The sequence below is a fragment of the Uranotaenia lowii genome, chromosome 2 (genome assembly GCF_029784155.1).
Source record: "Uranotaenia lowii strain MFRU-FL chromosome 2, ASM2978415v1, whole genome shotgun sequence".
In the NCBI taxonomy this organism is placed as follows: Eukaryota; Metazoa; Arthropoda; class Insecta; order Diptera; family Culicidae; genus Uranotaenia; species Uranotaenia lowii.
In genome coordinates this window covers 96,993,374-97,009,577 of record NC_073692.1, presented here as the reverse complement: position 1 = coordinate 97,009,577, position 16,204 = coordinate 96,993,374, and the positions used below count along the sequence as shown (strand labels likewise).

General features: G+C 34.9%; 1 protein-coding gene across 1 annotated transcript in view; it reads right to left on the bottom strand.

Moving 5' to 3' along the window:
* LOC129741703 (probable G-protein coupled receptor 158) overlaps nt 1–8,779 on the bottom strand; it is a 351,812-nt gene extending 343,033 nt beyond the window's left edge. Inside the window, exon 1 of the mRNA XM_055733449.1 lies at nt 7,458–8,779. The gene's annotated coding sequence lies outside the window, so the exon portion shown is untranslated. The remainder of the gene's footprint in view (nt 1–7,457) is intronic.
* Nucleotides 8,780–16,204: the final 7,425 nt, after the last annotated feature.

Below are 16,204 nucleotides of genomic sequence, written 5' to 3'. Positions count from 1 at the left end.
TTGGCGCCTGGTGTCCCCCAACTCTCCCCTCACTCGTAGTCTAATTATGTTTTTATTGATTTTTGTACATGAGGCGCTGTCCCATACCAATCACGAAAGGTGGAGGCGTCACGTTTCATTTCGCACGGGATTATGCCTACCATTTTTTTTTCGTTTTCTTTTTCTTTTTCCGTCTTCAGCTGGAGCAATGGTTTTTTATTGTTATTAGTACGATCTGCTTTGATTGGCTGGGTTCTCTCGATTTTCTCGGTATTGTGATTTAAGGACAATTCGGAGCATAATTTCAAGCTTCGGAGACATTTTATTGTTCACCATCGTCGTCCTCGTTGTCGTTGGCCTTCACAGCTTTGTTGCCCAGATAACGCCAATTTACTACGAGCGACTGCCTTGGGTTGTTGCTGCGTCTGCTGCTGGTGGTGGGCTCATTTTCGCGGAATCGCATTAAGCTAATGAAATTTTAAATTGAGCACGTTCGGAGATTTTATTTTTGGTTAGCTTTATTCTCTGGAACGTTTGAAAGCAGTGTAATGAATATGAACGATTTTTATTCAAACGATCAGATTAATTAAAAAAACGCCCTAATATTTTCAAATCGAGCATTAATGCAATGTTTCAAATTCTATGTTTGAAGAAGTATCAGAACATTGAAGTCTTTTCAAAAACGATTTCATAATTTGTATGTAGAGCCTCCAAGTTTTGGTCCAGCATTACTTTAACACAGTAGATAAAGTAGGTACGGGGTAAATATCTTATATTTAGCTTTCAAACTTGAAGTTATCAGAAGAATAACTCAAAAAAAAAAATGGAATTTTATAGCAACAACTTCTTAACAAAATAAATTACGAAAGACTTGAAAACTTTATAAAGATCAGATAAGAATATGGTCCTGCGATTGTTGCGGAATTTCATGACCAAATAGTATTCTCTTCGATTTTATTTCGGTCGTTATATTATCAGTGATATTATATTCGAATAAATCGACCTCCCAGAATTGTTTTGGAAAAAATTGGGAAGGTCTGAGATGTATTAGGTGCTAACTGATCCCGCAAGAACTTCGTTTCGCTTTGAACCGTTAATACGGTGTGGCGGACCACCCTAGTGATTGAGGATCAGGAGGTGAAAAACAAAACAAAAAAGGAGAGGCAGTGATTACTTGGACGGGTAAGTGTTCGGTCGATGAAAATATATTGGTTGTATTGCGGAAATATTGTAGTATTTTTGGCGAAGGATTTGTTGGAAGTTCGTTGAAGAAAATTTTCGCGAAGGTAAGAGGTTCAAAAGTGACCGGGTACAACTCGGGCGGTCAGAACGGGAAGATGAGTTTGCTTTTCAATTGTGAATCCGATATGTTAGTGGTTAAAGCACTGTTAAAGTCAGCACTTTTTTGTCATTATACTTTAAAATTAAAATTTTTGATTGTTAGGCTGTCTTATATAGCCTGTGATAGAGTTTTCGTTTCAATCGGTTGCGAAATCACATTATTCTTCAAAAACATTGATTTATATAAGGCCGACTTTTCTTGACCTTCACACTAAAGCTTGAAATCAGGTATCAATTGATCGTCTTATAAAATTTCAAGAAATTGCTAAACAAAACATTTAAAAAAAGTTCATGACCTCTTCTACCGTCCATTGACCAAAAATTTGATGACTGAAACCAATTTATTTTCCCTTTAACTTCCTAGATCGATGATTTCTTCGTAATCTAATGTAAAATAACGTCAATATTTCAAAATTGTGAACAACGAGTATGGACGACCCTTTTGCCAAGGCACGTAACCCATAATTAAATCCCTGAAATCAATTGTCCTTCGTTTGAAACTCCCATCTTAACATTACTAACCTCAATCAGATGAGTAATCACGACAATACCACGAAAACAGGGAACATTTGATATAAACGACCCCCTTTTCTGACCCTCGATCCACATTTGGAGCCCCCAAATCAATTGCCCTTCCCTGAAAACTCCCATGCCAAAATTTCATCTCAATTTTATGCATATCTACGACGATTTGTAAAAACAATGTTCAATTAATATCATCCCCTTTAGCTGACCTCTGACCCAAAATTCGATACCTGGAATCAATAGTTCGTCTCTTAAAATTTCTACGTGCAAATTTTAATCTCAATCCAATGTACGACCCAGTTTGCTGATCCGTGACACAAAACTAGATTCCTGAAATCAATAGCCCGTCTATTCAAACTCCAACGGGCAAATTTTCATCGCAAACCAGTGTATAATAGCGTCAAAGTCAGAAAATAGCGACTAATTTGTTTGGACGACCTCTTTTGCTGACTCGTGACACAAAATTTGAAACCTGAAACTAATCTCCCCTACCTCAAAACTAATTAGTTCAAATTTTCATCACAATCCTATGTATAAAAGAATGGTATAAGACAGTACAGCAAAAAAAAAAACAGTTAATATGAACGACTCCTTTGGTCAACCGCTGATCCAGGATTGGATAAATTGAATTCAATTGCAATTCCCAACATGTATCACAACTATCATGTGTAAATTTTCATATGAATCCGATGCATAATCCGAAAATATCATAAAAAAAGTAAACAATTAATATAGACGACCCCTTTTGCCGAAACTTGAAATTTGACACCAAAAATCGTTTGTCCGTCCCCTAAAACTTCCATGTTGAAATTTTCATCTCAATCCGATGCATAAAAATCTTAATATCGAATAAACAATTCATCTGGATGACCCCTTTCGCCGACCAAAAAAAATCAACTCCAAATTTGATACCTAGAATCGATTGCCCGTCCTTCGAATCCCTCGTGTGCCAAGTTTTATCCCATTCCAGCGCATTTTAACGTCAATATCTCTAAAGCAGTATTTGTTTTGTATGGATCAACCGAAAATCTGTGAACTTTTATCATCATTCCTGGTCCTAATGAGGACTCATGCTTAATTTCAGCACACACAAACGGAAATTGCTTTTCATGTATTGGAGACAAGCTTATTCCGTACGAACTCCTTTTCGCTTTTAACTTCCAATATGTGATGAGTGTGTGTGAATGGGAATTGGGATGCAGTTTCTCGACAAACTTTTCCCTGCTTACACAATATTGCTTATGGAGATACGGATATTATCCGATTTTTATCGAAGTTATCGTCAAGGTTGCCAAACAATATTCTGTGTTTTGGCGAATCAAAATTCTGACTATTTGTGATTTAGCCCAAAAATGGTGAGATGGTTTTCTGTGATGCTATTTTCTAAAGTTTCATTTGAAATTAATGAAAAAAGAGCCTTTTTTGTTTTTTTTTTAGGAAAATCAATAAATCTGTCTTATTTTATCATATATTTACAATGTTAACTGAGAAATCTAAAATTTATATTTACATCAAAAATTAAAATTTGGTAACCACGTATAAAATTTAAAAAATCTGTGAAAACTGTGAATATTCTCAAAATTCTGTGTTCTAAGATACAGATTCTGTGATAAAAATTTGCTCCAAATTCTATGGTTCTGTGGTTCTTGGTTATCGATCTGGTATTTGACAACCTTGCCAACCAGCGAATTTAAAAAATTCATCAAAAACTCCGAATCGGCAACTTTTTCTTTTGTTTGGTTCCTACACTTGGAAGATGTTTGAAAGATGCCTGATGTCGCCGTCGCTGATGTTGACGAAAACTCCGGTAGGGGATTAAACGGCAATATAAAAGTTTAAGAGTATAATTCGGAACCTGAATTCAGATTTTATTTAGAACAACAATTCAGTGTCCCAAATTAAAATAATATCTTCGAATCAATATTTGAGAAACAAATTATAAACCCAATTCATATACAAATTCAGGAAACAAAATTAAAATCAGAGCCAAAAAAGGAATTTCTAAATTCTCAATTCAAAATATTAAATGTATTTTATTTTTAAATTCATACACACAAGAAAATAGTTTTTATATAATGTGTTGAAATTGTAAAAATGTGGATGCGGCTTTTAAATTTTATTTCAACTATTGGAAACAGAAAAATTTGTCAAATAGTAGTTACAAAAGTAATCATATAAAAATTCAGATGAGTTTACAAGTTTCAATAAAAGTTCCTAAAATTTAGAAGAATATGAAATATAAAAAAACGCAAGTCTAAAAAATTACAATATGATTCAATGTCAATGAATTCAGGTAATTTACTTCAGTAAGAAAAATTCTGAAATAAAAGTACATCAGAATCAGTAGTAGAAAACAACAGTTGGAAAAGTATTTTTAACTAAGATGGAAATCTGAATGAAAATTCAATTAAAAATCTATGGATGGACCAATTTAAGCAACTTATTTTTTTTTTAAATTGATTTTTGCAAATTTCGCAATGAAGCTTACAATAACTTTGCATTATTCATACCCATACTTATGCTTCTAAAGCGAGCATTATTGATTTCCCGTTTTAACAATTTAGTTCCTATTAATTTTCGATGTTTTTCTTTAAACTTTTAATTTTTTTTAATTTCATAATTTTTTCGAATTATCAGTAAATTCTGTCATGATTTTTCTGGATTTTGTTTTTTTTTAAATTGCAAATCATATGCTCCGATTTCAGAAAGATTTGCTTAGCCTTTATAAATGCGGAATGAATTCTGCGATACGCACTATAGGGGGCCCCTTAGCTTATATTCAACCGAAGTTAATCGAGATATTATTTCAAGAGGGCTCCCTAAGCTGTTATGTTATACGTTTTAATTTTGATTTTCTAGTTTCTATTTCCTTTTCTAGATTTCTAGTACGTGGTATGATTAAAGTAATGTTAATTATTTAACTCGGGGGAACCGAGGCAATTGCCCCCAATTGTTCCCCCTTAAAACGGCTATGCTTATTTAAATAATTAAACAGTATTTTTGAAATAGCCTTTTGATTGTTTCAACAATGTCTGAATTTTTTTTAAATGTTCTGGAATTTGAAACATTCATTATATCATATCTGAATGTTTTATAATTATAAAAAATAATGCTTCTGATAACAGAAATATACTTAATTTTCGATTTCCGATTTGGTCAACTGACTCGATTATTTTTCAAATTATTCTTATCTACAGTATTTATTCCATTCGAAAAGCAAGCAAAGGATTCTACTTTACCCTCCAAATTTTGAATTCAGAATTAAATTATGCTAAAGATTTTCTAGAGTGACAATCTAGACTAAACACTAATGCCAAAACCTCAAAAACCCAGTTTGAAATTCTGCCAAACCTTTTAAAAACTTTCTCTCTTGTTCATAAAAAATATTCAGTTCTGAATATCAAATATTAAATCGAAATAGACCCATTCCGGGGGTTCTGTTTCCATATTTCCCACAACCAATATTGTAATTCTATTTCTGTATTTCAGTCTCTGTATCCAGGTCCAGAATCTTGATTTTAAGTTTCAATAATCATAGGAATGTGGAAATGAAAAGCTGCTTTGAAATCCTGGTTTTAATTTGGTATTACATTTCATATCAAATTTGAATCATGTTTTTCGAAGTTCTTAAACTTAATTCATACATAAAATTCAAACATTTAAAGTTTCAAAATTGCAATTCGAAATTGAAAACTAAGATTCGAACTCATCATTTAAAATTCAAATTCAAATTAAAATTTTTAATGCAGAATAAAAACCAGTAATTTAAATTGTGAATTTAGATTAAACTGGAACTATATAGGTCAAACAAAAGACGTGAATGAGGGCTCTAAAACGTGGCATATAAAATTCTGATCTAGAATTAAAGTTTGGAAATAGTATTCTTTGTCCTTTTTTTAAAATCGTTTAGAAATTTGGAAAAAGATTAAAAGCTCAATTTTTGAATTCAGGTTCAAATTTTCAATTCAGCATGCAGAATCAAAATTCAGGAAAAGATTTAGCTTGATAATAAATTTTGCAATCAACATAATTTGTTTGTTTACTAGTCGATTCAATTTCAGAATATGAAACTTTAAATCAAAATTAGTTTGTAAAAACAGTTCAGCTCAAAATCAAAAATAAAAAAAGAATTTGTGTTAATTTGCTAAGCTTATTTTTAAACAAAAAAATGAAATTTTATTTCAAAAATTAATTTACAGGGTTTTCATAAAAGAATTATTTCTTTATGAAAAATGTTTGCTGTTAAAGAAATACGTACCTGATCTTAACTTAAATAATCTGAACCAAATTCAATATTTCCTGCTTGTATTGTTTAACATTATTATTACATTAAGGGCCGCGTAAAAATCTAAGCCGCCAAATACCAAAATTCGGCATTTGATATTTGCTTATTTAATATGTTTGAGTAACGGGAAGTGCTGTGTTTTATTTTGTAGAATGAGGCTTCATTTTTAGATCAATTACATATGAATTATGCTTTTTGATAGAGCATACTGATGGCAAGCGAAATATCTCGAATTCGTTTCACGATGTGTTAATATTGCAGTTTTTCGGAAGCCAAATTACAAATCAAAATAAACGCTCATCAATTTGGTTCAAGCAAATTTGACTCGAATAATTTTTATCTCTCACTTTTTTTAATTGGATTTATTTTTATCAAAATTTGTAAATGTAAATATATTTGAATTGGGCTTGCTCGAATTGGGTATATAATAAGTTCTTTTTTATTAAGAAATGGAAGGCTCTCCTAAAAAATCTTATTTTATGCCCAAGTCAACTAAGTTTGAGCTACCGGACTCTTAAACAGATTAAAAGATTTTAACCATCGTAAAAAGTTAATTAAGCCCACCCTTTAGGTTTAGGACCAATTTTCTAAAGTTACGATTAAATTCGAAAACTTCAAATTTTAAAAATACATAGAATGAACAATCATATAGTTACGAAAATAATTTGTTTAATTTTTATGGTAAATGTTCATTGTTGGGCCAAAACTCAGGTAAAAATCAGTCATCAACCCCCCCCCCCCCCCCTCTTTTGAGTCCTTGAGTCCGTTCTTCCTGCGGCCTTGATCTTGAGTGGGACCAAATAATTTTGATTTGAAATTGTTTTTGTTTGAAAGAGAGCCAAGAACAATTCCATTAAGACACCTTAAGGGACCTAATGACCTTAAAATTTAAAACATAATTATTAAGATATAAAAATAATAAAAAAATAATTGCACAAATAGACGCTCAGTAAATTTAATAAAAAAAAACAGAATTACTGTGAACGTTGGACTGAAATGTTTCATTTTTAATTTTCCACTGGTACCTACTTTATTTTTGAATTCTAATTTTTTTAAATGCAAGTTTTTCATTCATCCAAGAACAGGTAACTTTGTTTATTGTAAAAAGGGGTAGGTTTTTGAAATCCCGTTTAAGGCTTAAAAAACGTAGGTAAACGAATTGAGTCACAATGACATTATTAGAAGATCCCTGACGCATTATAATGTCGGACTTTTGTTTGATGAGACTTTTAATGGAATAATTTTTGCAAATAAAAGCCAATTTTTTTCGCACATCTGCCAGTCAATATTTGATCAATAAAAAGCGCCACAACTCAAATAAACGTACCTATACATTAATCAGCGACGCGTTGCTTATGATTGATGGTATCCAGAGCTGCTACGAAAGGTCCAGTATTATTTATGTTAATGATGATGAAGATGATGCCGATTGATTGGCGAGTGAATTGGTGGCTGCCAACATCAGCAACTTCGTGCCGTTCAACCGGTGAAAGTTTTCCACTTGATAAGTTCCAGGGGTTAAATCATCTATCCGTTTGGGTACGTTCCGAGTAGATGAGGAACGAGTTGGCCACAAATCGCACACTCTCCAGTAGGGAAGATTATTACCCGCCGTTACAAACTGCTCACGATTGCACGATATTTTCCACTGCTTGAGAAAATTTCCACTCGATTGGTTTTGACTTCGTTATTTTTTGCGAGCTCTCTGGGGCTTTTCCTCACTTTTCAACCCAGCATCCTTCTTCTTTTTCTTGGGTAAGATAAACGTACTTTCGTCATAAAACACAGCCAAGACTCTTTTTATGCTGCTACTTGAGCACACTCACAAAAACACTGCTTATTCACAAAAAAAAAAACGCGCAGCATCGAGCTGAGAACGGCACAGATGCAACTTATCAGATTTCATTCGTTTTTCTTCCCCACGCAGAAGGGCAATTAACACATCCTTTTCCAGTGCCCTCCAGGTAGCTGTGGGCGGAAAACAGAAGCAGAAAAAAGATTCTTCATTCTCGAAATATGGTAATTTTCACTCAATTAACAACTTCACCCAGTTGCTGTAATTGCTGACAAACACGATTATGCCATTGCAAGATGACACTCGACAAAAAAGCAGCATTCAGCACAGCACAGCACAGCACTACACTTGAGATAATCGCCTTAATTAAGATTCCACTGCAATCACCATTCGTAATCGGTTTAGCGAAAAGAAGCAAAACACCGGACAACCTACACACAAAAGCTGCCAAACGGTGAATGGAACCAAGTCACAGTCGAAAGGATGTCCAATAGGATTCGCACAATAGCTGGACACCCACAGACCTAAAAACTACCAAGAGTTTTATGGAAAATGGGAGCAAAAAAAATCCTGTCCCAACAGATATCTATGGAGCCACTAAAGCTGCCCTCGAACCAAATGAACAGGTAGCTCAGAGCAGAGCCACACAGGCTACACTCAACCGGGGAATTATAAGAGGAATCCCTGGGTCACATAGAAGGATAGCCACCCCTTCAACACTTTTAGCTTGAAATTTGCAGCAAAGAAAAAAAACCATCCCTCAAATCCCCCAAAACATCCCAGAAGAAAAGGGTCCACAATACGCACCGCAAAAACGCCAAACGTTCCACTGTCGACGACTTGTCCCGCAGGAAAACACACCTCAACTGAAGATGGGATTTTCCAGATGCACATTCATTCGGCCCAAAAGGTCTCGCGGTTTGCAAGATTTTTTGTTCTTTTCGGATTGTTGGGGTGCGAAATGGGGGATTCCTCTGTGAAGATAACCGACACGAAAGGGAGAGTTGAAGCTGGTTTTTATCCAGTTTTGAGAGAAAGAGAGTGCGAAATATGATAGCGACGACGGGAGAGCCAAGAATGAATGAATGCATACAGGAACCAGATAGTAATGTTCGAAAATTTTCCGGAGTTTTCCTGTCAATGTGGTTGTTGTTGTTGTTGCTTTGGGAGGGAAATGTTCGGTGCTGTAGTAGTTGTGAGCTTGCATTCGGTTGCCAAGGACAGGGTTGAATTTTGGTAGCAGCAGTTCAGTAACAGACAAATTTTAATATTCGAATTAGGGTTAGTTGTCCTATTTTGGACCCTTTAAACGGCAGATAACAGAAACCTATGTTTATATCATAAATGGACGGATATTTTGTGTATTTTTCCCATCTGCCAAATTCAAGCTTTCAAAAATGTGTAATTTAAGAGAAATACTTCTATATTTTACCGGGAAATCGTTTCAATTGCCTCACATTAAATTTTATCAGGTATTGAAAACTAATATCGATCGAGAAGAATTTTCTGCTTTTCCAAAGCAGTTTTTCGCGTAGAATTCGCAGCTCCGGAAGACTGATAAGCAGTGCAAAGCAAAGCAGTTGTTTTGTCCTAAAGTAACTGTTTTCTGATTTCTAAGACATTTATTTCATCAACAATAAATTATAATTAATTATCTAATTCATAATTAGAATCCTGTGAAAAATAGTTGAAATAAAAATTTAGATTTTTCAAAAAACGCAATTTTGAAAAACAAGTTCTGATCAATTTTTATAATAGTGGTTTTCACCTGTTTTGTGTATTTTTAAGGCAATTTTGAATTTTGATTCCGAATCTGAATTCTGCATTTTGAACCTTAATTAAAATTTCTGAATTCCATACCAAATTTTCTAATAATTATGAACAGAACAGGTAGAACCCTTACAAGAAATTTCTTTTTTGAATTTTGAATCTTTGATTATGAATCTTTTATGATTCTTCAATTATTTATGTGTCATTCAAATAGCAAATCTCAATGAAAATTCTTTAAGATGAAACTCCGATATTTCAATTCTGAATCACTATTATGGAACTTTTTAAAGTTTCAATTCTGCATAAGAATTTAGAGTGAAAATTTCAAATCCAAATTTTAAAAATAGTTTGTAATTTTTTTGTACAAAAAAGTATTGAAATTAAACATATTTGTTCAAATTAGAAACATTTTTAAAAGTTACGTAATACAGAGGCAAAAGTTGCTTTATATTGGGTTACGTTATATCGAGGTTGCTTTAAAAAGAGGTTGCTTTATATCGAGGTTTTACTGTATTTCAGAATGATGAGTTTCAAACATGAAAAATGAATCTAATTCAAGTTTTAAATTAATCGAATGAAATCGAATAAGGATTATGTTCCAATGATGAACCGAACTGAAAATCAAAAATAATGAACTGGATACAGATTCTACAATCCAGTCACATGCAACAAATTTAGATTTAAAAAAAAAATTGGAACCAGAACATCGGAAATTATTCAATCCGAAGCTCGAAAAGTTGTTTTTATTTTTATCGAAACACATCAGCCAGTTTTTTGGATTAACTTTGTTAAACAAAGTTTTTTTGGAGGCATTTTTTTTAACGCAATTTAAACATTTCTTTGATTTTCGAAATGAAGTTTAAACATAATCTTATTGTAAACTAGCTGATCCCGTACGAACTTCGTTTCGCTTTAAACCATTGGTACGTCAAAATGAGTTTAGAAAATGAATTCGAAACATTCTTTCGACAATTTTGGGGAAAAAATTCAACAGTGTTTAAAGTCGCTACTATTATTATTACTTGAAATTCGAATTAAACAGTTGATTGGCTTTTTATTAAAATTTATGTGAGAGTGTTTTCTTCTCGATCGGTTGCAAAATCTAGACATTATGGCAGAAACATGTACTATTTGTTTGTGTGCACGACTGTTTTGCTTGACCTTCACACTTAAATTGGTATCAATTAACTGCCTCCAACAAAATTATTGCACAAAACACTGAATTTTCAATGACACCCTCTTTTTCTGTCCCATGGCTCGAAATTCGATAATTGAAACCAATTTTACGTTCCTCAAAACTCCCTTGTGCCATTTTTTCTTTTTAAATTATATGTAAAATAACGTCAGGAACTTGAAAACGGTGATCAGTGAATATAGACGCCCCTTTCGCCGACCCTTGACACGGAACATGCTACCTGGAGTCAATTGCTCATAGTTTATAACCCTCATCTGAACATTTTCATCTCAATCCGATGCATGATCACGACAATATCGCGAAAACAGTGAGCAACTAACATGTACGGCCTTTTTTTGACCACGATTCAAAACTTGACACCTGAAATCAAATATCTTTTCTGTTGAACTTCCATGTGCCAATTTTCATTACAATTCTATGCTCAATCAAGAGAATATCGTAAAAACAGTGAACAGATAATAACCCCTTTTGCCGACCCCTGAGTCAAGATTTGAAACCTGAAAGCAAAAGAGCGTCCCTCATAACTCCTATGCGGAATGTAGAATAACGTCAAAATCGCAAAAACATTAAAGTTGGATATGGACGACTCCTTCAGCCGACTTCTGATCCGCAATTCGAAACTTGAAATCGATTGCTCGTCTTTCAAAACACTCATGTGCAAATTTTCATCACAATTCGGCGTATAATAACACCAATATCGCAAAAATATTAATCAGTGAATATGGACGATCCCTGACCCTAAATTTGATAACTGTAATCGATTGCTCGTCTCTCGAAACACTCATGTGCAAATTTTCATCACAATCCAATGTAAAATCAAGCCAATATCGCAAAAACATTAATCAGTTGATATGGACGACCCCTTTTGCCGACCTCAATCCCTAAATTTGATAACTGTAATCGATTGCTCGTCTCTCAAAACACTCATGTGCAAATTTTCATCACAATCCGATGTATAATAACGCCAATATCGCAAAAACATTAATCAGTAAATATGGACGACCCCTTTGGCCAACCCCTGACCCTGAATTTGATAACTGTAATCGATTGTTCGTCTCTCAAAACACTCATGTGCAAATTTTCATCACAATCCGATGTATAATAACGCCAATATTGCAAAAACATAAATCAGTGGATATGGACGACCCCTTTTGCCGACCCCTATCCCTAAATTTGATAACTGTAATTGATTGCTCGTCTCTCAAAACACTCATGTGCAAATTTTCATCACAATCCGGTGTATAATAACGCCAATATCGCAAAAACATTAATCAGTTGATATGGACGACCCCTTTGGCCGACCCCTGACCCTAAATTTGATAACTGTAATCGATTGCTCGTCTCTCAAAACACCCATGTGCAAATTTTCATCACAATCCGACGGAAAATAACGTCAATAACGTCAAAACAATATTTGTCTTGTATGGACGACCCCCTTCAGAAGGGGTCGTCCAAAAATCTAAAAACATTTTTCATCATTCCTGGTTCTAATGAGCATCCATGCCAAATTTGAGATCTCTAGCTCTTAAGACGGCTGAGTCTATAGAGGACAAACAAACAAACAAACATACAAACATACAGATAATTGCTTTTTATATATATATAGATATATATATATATATATATATATATATATATATATATATATATATATATATATATATATATATATATATATATATATATATATATATATATATATATATATATATATATATATATATATATATATATATATATATATATATATATATATATATATATATATATATATATATATATATATATATATATATATATATATATATATATATATATATATATATATATATATATATATATATATATATATATATATATATATATATATATATATATATATATATATATATATATATATATATATATATATATATATATATATATATATATATATATATATATATATATATATATATATATATATATATATATATATATATATATATATATATATATATATATATATATATATATATATATATATATATATATATATATATATATATATATATATATATATATATATATATATATATATATATATATATATATATATATATATATATATATATATATATATATATATATATATATATATATATATATCTCATTCCTCCGCCAACACTCGTTCAAGACACACGTGTTTTTTTTCTCTCCTACGCTACGCGAACCAGTGAAGTGTTTAGAATACCCGTTGTATCCGGACGTGAATACCGCTAGGGTGTTTTTACTCGGGAGTGATATTATCACTAAGTGATCAGTGATTTGGGAAACATAGAAACGTTTTCACCAATCGGAGTACCAAAATCCTGCAGTGCTGAGGCGCGTATAGCCCGCCATCGCCATTAGACGAACAAAGCCACCGACAACGGTTTGAATTGAAAGCGAGAACAAAAGGCCACACGTTTGCTCGGACCGAGTAACTGCAGTCTGGTACAGGGTTACCAATTGGCTAAGTATCGTGTTTTTTTCCTGTTTTTTTTTTCAATTTCTTTTTTTTCACAAAGTTTTCTGTTTGTTGTTTTTATTTTTTTTTTTACCTTTTGGTTTTCTTTTAATTATTATCAATAGTTGTAAAATTTTATAAATTCAAATTTCGGAAGGTTTTGCTCTCCACTTTTCCCGGTATGTCGGAAAGCGACCGTCTATCGGATGACGACGGCGAGGATGGTGAACATCCTCCATTTCGGGAAGAAACCCTTACCAAGGAGTGTGTTTTAAAAGACCATCTTCCCATTACCCCCTTTCCACCGATGTATATTTCCGATACTGAAGACTCCCCTATCCCCGCTACTCAACCAATTCAGCAACCCACTAACACTACACCCTTTATATTTGGTAGTGCCAGCCCTCCTTTAACGAATGATGAATCAACGTTGCCGAAACCTCCTCCTCGCCGTCGGGTTTTCCAGAGTGAATCGACGGGACCGTGGGTAGTGTACTTCCGGTCCAAATCGAAACCTCTAAACACAATTTCAATTTCCCGAACCCTCGACCGATCGTACTCTTCCGTAGTCAGCTACCAGCCGATGAGTCGGAACAAAATGCGCGTTGTTGTTGGTAGCTTGAAGGAAGCAAACGCCATTGCTTGTGACGAGAGGTTTACGATCGAGTACCGCGTTTACGTTCCCGCTCGTGACGTGGAAATCGACGGAGTGGTAACCGAAGAGGGTTTGACCGTCGATGACCTAATGGAATCAGGGGTTGGCCGATTCAAGGATCCTGCTCTTCCAACGGTCAAGGTGTTGGATGCGCGTCAACTAAAATCAGCATCAGGCGAGGGGGAAAAACGAAAGTTTTCCCTGTCGAACTCTTTTCGGGTTACCTTTTCCGGCACTGCACTTCCTGATTACGTTGCGATCGGGAAGGTTCGTCTACCTGTGAGACTTTATGTGCCTTCGGTCATGTTCTGCCAGAAGTGCAAGCAGTTGAATCATACGGCCGCCTACTGCTGCAATCAGGCACGCTGCTCTAAGTGCGGGGAGAAGCATGAGGAAGCTTCGTGTACAACACCAGCAGCAAACAGGTGTTTATATTGCACTGGGGAAGCATCTCATGCTCTCTCGGCGTGTCCGAAGTACATATCGCGCCGGGAAAAAATCAAGACTTCTTTGAAAAATCGTGTAAAAATGTCCTATAGAGACATGGTTCTGAAGTCTTTGCCAATCGTCTCAGAGAACCAGTTTGACCTTCTGAGTGACTATGAATCCGAAGGGGAGGATCCATGTGAAGGAACATCAACTGGGCCATTTTCAAAAAATAATGTTTCACAGGCTCCAAAAAGGAAACGCATCACTAAAACCCAAACCAGAGTAGCTGCCAGCAAACTTAATACTAAAAGAAATCCTCAGAGTGGAAATAGTAATTCTAACCCTCCTATTCAAAGTCCTCCGGGTTTTAATCCGTCCCCGAAGGACTTTCCTCCACTTTCTGGGAAGTCAAAACCCCAGGCTTTCCTTCAGGATCCAGGCCCATCAGTAGCTAACAGGAATGCAACAATTCCCAGAGAAACTGCATCTGATCCATCGTCAAATGGTTTTCCCAGCTTTTCGGCTGATGGTAAGATGAAATTCTCGGAAATTGTTGCGTTCATCCTGGACTTTTTCAGTGTACCAGCAGGATGGAGGACTATGATTAATATGTTTGTTCCCCTTTTGAGAGAATTCTTGAAAAAGAAAGCTCTCACTATGACCCTCATCGCAGAAGCAATTTCTTTCGATGGGTAATTCATCCAATGAGGGGAGAGAAATTGTTTCTGTATTGCAATGGAACTGCAGAAGTATTTTACCAAAATTAGACCCATTTAAAATATTGGTACACAATTTGAATTGTGATGTGTTCGCCTTATGCGAAACTTGGCTCTCTCCAAGCGTAGATTTCTCCTTCCACAGCCACAACATTATTCGCCTGGATCGTGATGGTCAAAGAGGGGGTGGCGTTCTTTTGGGGATCAAGAAATGCCACTCGTTCTATCGTATTCCACTACAACCATCTCCAGGTATTGAAGTCGTTGGTTGCCAAGCTAGAATAAAAGGTCAAGACCTTTGTCTAGCCTCGGTTTATATTCCGCCATCTTCAAGCGTTAGCCGGAACCAATTGGCGAATATTATTTCACTTCTCCCAGAACCCCGGCTAGTTCTGGGAGACTTCAACTCCCATGGCGTGGGCTGGGGTAGCTCACGTGATGATGATCGTGCTAACATTATTTATGAGCTGTGCGACGACTTCAACATGACTGTCTTAAACAATGGGGAAGTGACTCGAATTAATGGATCCCAATCACAGCATAGTATTTTAGACCTTTCTTTAGCTTCTTCCTCTCTGAGTTTGGATTGTACGTGGAAGGTAATCCAAGACCCTCAGGGAAGCGATCATTTGCCTATCAATATTTCTATCATCAGTGGTCGTAGTCCACCCGAAGAAATCAATATTCCTTATGACCTCACAAGGAATATAGATTGGAAAAAGTATGCATTGGGTGTCATTGAAGCCATCGATTCAACAGACGAACTGCCTCCGGAAGCAGAGTACAGTTTTATATCCGGGACAATTGTAGACTGTGCAATCGGGGCACAGGTCAGACGGAATGAAAGCTCGACGATACAAAAACGGCCTCCCACTCCGTGGTGGGATGGAGATTGCTCGCGCGCGCGAGCTGGAAAGTGCAAGGCGTTTGTCGAGTTTCGCAGAACCGGATTGCCAGAGAAGTTCCAACATTACTTGGCCTTGGAACGCAAGTTCAAGAACCTGATCAGGGGCAAAAAACGTGGAT